Genomic DNA, 6,004 nt, shown 5'->3' with positions numbered 1-6,004 from the left:
TCGGTTGGTTTCTAAACAATACCAATAAAAACTGACCTGTCCCCGGTTTCGAAACACAAACGTTCGCAAGCGCACCTGTAACTCCGTCACTTAAAGATCATTTCTATTAGATTAAACATAGACGGTGTGACGACAGAAAGTATCTGATTTTTGGAGAATGTAAGCAAGGTCGATTACCGATGATTCCTGATTAGTTATTCTATAAAAATTAAGGGGCTCGGAGCCTTAAGTTAGGGTGACAAGGCAATGCGTAAATGCATTTTCCCAGCGAGAAAAAAAAAAAAGGGTGACAAGGCTTTAGTCAACCACGCTGGCCAAGTGCGGGTTGGTTTATCAAAGTTTACAAACCGACTTATTTATTTATTTATTTATTTATTTATTATAAATACAGTACAATATCGTCTTCTTTTTCTTCAGGTTGACGTACGATATTTAATTTAATTAGTCATTACATTAAAAAAAGAAATTTAATTAAGTGAAGTCAAACGAACTTCTGTTAAGTTAACTTTAATTTTTATTTTCATACACGTTACGATAGTTATGCAAAATATTGTCTAACAATATCGTTAGCATGTTTTTAACATTTAATAAACCTTGTTATTTATAACGTAGTTAAAAATAACGATCCTTAAATCAGAAGCATCGATTATTGAACTTGTTGTCCTCTACAAATTAATCTAAAGTTATCTTTTATTTTGGAACATTCGAGTCAATTATTTACGGCACATTTTGAAATTGCGGCTACAAGTAATTACTACTAGCGCCATCTATTGCATTGTAACGTACTGTTAACATTTTCACGTATTGATTAAACTCATAATTTTGCATAACATTTAATAATATTAAAAGGTCTTGAACATGTATTCTATATGATTTTAGTATGCAAAAATGTTTTAAACAAATATTGATCACGATAAAAACAAGTAACGATCCGATTCTCGCAAAAAACGACCAGTTTTAGAAAAATGGAATTCCTCGGCAATACGGATCTCAAGTCCTTTTGTGAAACAAAACAAAAGACGCATTCCAATATTTGCATTGTTGTTGTCACTGTGATCTATTCTATTATTTAAAAATAAAAGTCTTCAGTGACAGTCAGGCCGAAATCGGCCCAGCTGCTTCGAGGATCACCCGGAAAAACCGCCGCAGGCGGACAGACGGATATTTTTTTAATACGATTTTTGTTATTGGCAACGCAAATACATCATCTTCCCAAAATTTGGAATTTTTCTTTTGATATACATGATATAACAGACACTCCAATTTTATTATATGTATAGATTATATATTCAGATAATTCCGTTTTTTAATATCAAAATCATTTTTGATGACTTGAAAATGACTTAATAACAAAACTAAACTATCACGTCATCACGTGTTTGATAAAATTGTAAATCCGGAAATATTTAGCAAGGAAATTTATTTTGATGGTTGTTTCCCGATGGTCTGGTCTGGTTCTGGTAAGGGTTGCTAGGTTTTTTTCTTTTTTTTTATAACACAAGGTGACAAACGAGCAAGCGGCCACCTGAAACCGCCAAGGATATTTACATACTACATATGTACATGTAAACTGGGAGATTAAAATAGCAGTGAATTGTTTTCGGATATAGTTTTTTAGTTTGTAAATTTTGGTTACCGCATTGTTATTTGGATGTCTTAAGGAATTTTTTTTAACGTTTAGTTAACTGATGACCTAATCATGATTGGAATAGAAACGGATATTCCAATACGAAGGCGAGATATTCCGCGTATGGTGTTTTTTAATTGTTCAAACAATTTAAACCGCAAATTAACAACGTAACCATTTACAGATATTTTTTTTGTAACAGTTTGAAGAAAAATTAAGCTAGTTTTGCCAAAAAAAAGGTTACAATTGAACATAAAGTTATTGAAGTTTCTAGTCTTTTTAGTATAATCTAAATCTATACATAATAATTAAATTGGAGTGTCTGTTTGTAATATTAAAAAAAAAGTCCAGATTTCGGGATGGTGAAGCATTTGCGTTGCTGATAGCGAAAATGTTAAAATGTCGAAATGCATTAAAAATGCTTTTGTCAGTCTGTCCGCAAGCTGCGTTTGTTCCGGGGAATCTCCGAAACGGCTGGGCCGATTTCGACCGGACTCTCACTGAAGGGTAGCTGACATAGACGGGCATATTATAAATCATTGTAAATCAAACTATTATTGGAAGGTACTCTATATTAAGTAAGTAAAATCTGGTATCTCCAGGTATCTGAAAACGTCCAATGAATAGTTAAAACAGATTGTTTTATGAAAATAAAAACAATTTTAATATCTTTTCGTGACTTAAATATTTAACAAAACAACAAAAAATGTGTTCGGTTAGATAAGCTACATATATGTATTTAAATTCAATTTTTAATGTATGAAACACGGTGTATAATTAAAATTCCTCATATAGAGTATTTTTTTTAAAGTATTAATAATCAACAATTAATAAAACTAAGAGGAAACGTTACTCTGTATTCTAGATAAGTAGATTTAGTCATTATTAATTTCCAGCAACTTGGATTTTATTTACCACTAGTTTTCGTCCGCGGCCCCGTCCGCGCGGAATAAAAAGAATATATAGCTGTGTTCTTCTAGACTACTCAGCCATTTAGGAGATACCTTCTAATAAACATTAAAACTTCAGATTTTTCTATAAGATTAGTGGGTTTATTAAATTTGTGTATCTATGTTCACTTTACAACAATTTCCTTTAATCGTAAGTTGAACAAAACAAACGTAACAGAGTTATAGCGAATACGCTAATTAATCGATAGGATCGTATGTTGTAATCGATATCGATAATGCGACATCCGCGTCCTCTCATGTGACGCATAAAAAACAAGGGCTAATGAAGGAGCGCGGGCGCATTGACAGTTAGTAGGATATACAATATGGCGTAGTTTTAAGACTTTATGTGAATTAATATTAAACATAATCCCATAGAGTTATCTATTTTTTTAATATTGGTTCTTTTTTTTAATGTGTGACACAGTTTGTTAATATCAAATCAACATCTTCAAGTTATCAGTCCAAGCTCAATGAGGTTGGCAGTTAGACAGTATGTGGGCGATTCGAGTGTTCGCGTAATATTCATACGGGCGCACCCGGTCGAAAGGGCACGTGTGAAGGCCGTGAATTGACCGTATCCGCTTAGCGCATCAAAACTGACTCACTCATTATATCATGAACTGAATACTTATGTTAGTATCGCTATATCAACTAGCTTGACCATACGGAGGGTCGGCACAGTATGTGCTGCTCTTCCATTCATTTCTATGACTGACATATCTGAATCCACTATCTATATATTCTTAAGCATATCCTCTTTCATTGAATAGCATCGCTATATTTATCTTCAAATATCAAAATGAGATAATCTTACTAATATTATAAATTCAAAAGTTTAGACTTTGTAGCCTAGACGGTTGAGGGGATCTCGATGAAATTTGGCACAGTTGTAGAGAATAGTCTGGAAGATCATAGGCTACTTACTTTTGTTTTTTAATTCCGCGCGGACAGAGTCGCGGGCAAAAGCTAATGTTAAATATTTATCAACTAACTTTTGCCCCCGAATAATCAATCAAGGAATAATACGACCTCGTAGAATTATAAAAAAAGTAAGTAGCCTATGTTCTTCTAGACTATCCTCTACATTTATGTCTAATTTCATCGAGATTTTATCAGAAATTTAGGGTACAAATTTTAACAAACATGCATCTTCACATGTAAACTTTCGCATTTATTATATTAGATAGTTAGATAGACGGACCTCTGAGCCAATAAACCATGACTTCTTACTACAAGTTAATAATTCTTATGTCAAACAGCCGCAAGTAAAGTGGCTATTGTTATATTCTGACAATAATTATCAAAGCGTTAATCGTACTAATATTATAAATGCGAATGCTTTGATAGATGAAGGGATGTTTGTTAAAATGTATTTTCAAAACAGATCGATATTGCTGAAATTTGGCACAGATGTAAAACTTAGTCTGGAAAGTAAGAAGTCACGAGCGAATGCTAGTAAGGAAATATTTGTAAAACACGCTTTATTTTAAGTTTTTTTGTAAAGTGGAAAAATAATATCATCTCTAGAGACATAATGGATTAAATGAAACTATGGTTTTATTTCATTTAATCCAGACTTGCCAATGTTGGTCACTAGATGGCGCTGATAAAAGATGCACCATTTGTGTGACAATTATATTATTAAAAATATAAAAGAGTATAAATCTAAAACTGTTAATGATTTTTTATTTTAACACTGGCCATCGACAATCCAAGACGAGATAAATTATAACGATAATAAAAACAAAAGAGATACTACAGCACGTGATACGAAAATAGAAACAACGTAATTGTAAGCTCTTGTAATAAATTGTATTTATTGTGTTTATCAACAAATAAAGAAGATATGAAACAAGATGCTTTACATTTATACACATGCGACATTAAAGTTTGGTGCCCTAGAAAAAAGTCTGGCCGACGGGTAAGTTAACTTTCTCTTATCCGATTCAACTTGACACTAAGTATATATCAAGTTTGATGCCAATATCTTGAGTTATAACCGTCGTTAATGTCATAGGTGGTCTTATGTAATTTTTATGTAAGCATTATTTAACGACGATTTGTGAACTTTATAATGGCGTGTGATTTTATAGTCTGTATTAAAATAACGGCAGTATTTAAAGATATTTTATAGCTTTATATTATACATGTATCACTAGTGTGGTTGTTACAAAGATTTTTTTATTAGTGGTAGAGAAGGTAAAGAGTCAAAGGTTAGCGTGGGCATGTTATGAGGAGGGATGAATCGCATATAACAAGGAGAACGTTAGTTATGAGTGTTGATACACCGGTAGAGGTAGACATAGCTAGAGATGGATGGATTACGTGAAAGGTGACATGATCAAAAAGAGAGTGATGACTGAGATGACGTATTATAGAGACATGTAGAGGTCAAAAATCTGTTGTGTCACTACGGGAGTAGGATAAGAAGGAAGACGATAAAGTCGACAAAAGAGGTCCTCATCTACGCCCGTTTATGCAACAGGGGACATTTAATGCGTTGTCAGCCTTCGAATGTTATATGCTCGGGTCCTTAAGGATCCTAAGTCGTAATAGTGTATTTAAAATAACCATAAATTTTTAAAAATACTATTAAACTTACAAACTTGCTTGATATATTTAATAATTATTATAATTCAATAATATGTTGACATTCTAAATGAAAGATGTTTGGGAAATTAAAGTTATGTGGTACAGACATATATATATACTTATATAATACATGTAAAATATTAGCTTATTATTTAGTAGGTACATGTTGTAGTTATTGTCTGTTCTCGGGCATATCTACTCGTACGTATTTATGGTAATTTCGTTTTTTTAATTCAACAATTTAATTAACTTATTCAGTAACCTTCAATTGTTTATTTATGGCAATAACCGATTTCATCATTCCGATTTCCAGTCACCTGTATTATGAAATAAATTAAATAAAAACCGATAAAATAGCATCATATATTAATATAATAAAATAAATTAAAATATTACGGTTATTATGCCGTACACAATAGCGAATTTCAAAATCGAATTATTTCGTAAGGACAGACGATGGCGCGAACCAATTTGAATATAAATGACGAATTGGTGGATGGACGTTAGAAGTTAACTTTGTAACATTTGAATGGATCTTGATGAAAAGCATAGATGTAGAGAATAGTGTGGATGAAGACTATCTTACTGAAATGTGAACACACACCAAAAGTGTCTAGGAATCAAGTATATTTTTATAAATTCAAAAATGTCCGATAATTCTTGTCCAAATTTAGTATTTCAAATAGTTTCCATACTTCAATTTCTATGTTTATGATATAAATCTACTTCCAAATTGTCAAAAAAACATTCGATTTTTCAGTTCGAAAAAGTGGGCAGCGAATTAAATTCTTTGACTGCACAATCAATTGTTAAGAATTTTAAAATGTGTACG

At 32.0% G+C, this 6,004-nt stretch overlaps 1 protein-coding gene across 1 annotated transcript in view; it reads left to right on the top strand.

The window, feature by feature from the left end:
* LOC106105486 (hemicentin-1-like) overlaps positions 1–6,004 on the top strand; it is a 55,701-nt gene that overhangs the window by 2,792 nt on the left and 46,905 nt on the right. The gene's annotated exons all lie outside the window — the stretch shown is intronic.

This window comes from Papilio polytes, unplaced genomic scaffold (genome assembly GCF_000836215.1).
Source record: "Papilio polytes unplaced genomic scaffold, Ppol_1.0 DF822845.1, whole genome shotgun sequence".
NCBI classification, from domain to species: Eukaryota; Metazoa; Arthropoda; class Insecta; order Lepidoptera; family Papilionidae; genus Papilio; species Papilio polytes.
The sequence above is the reverse complement of the archived record's forward strand: the minus strand, read 5'-3'. Positions and strand labels throughout refer to the sequence as shown.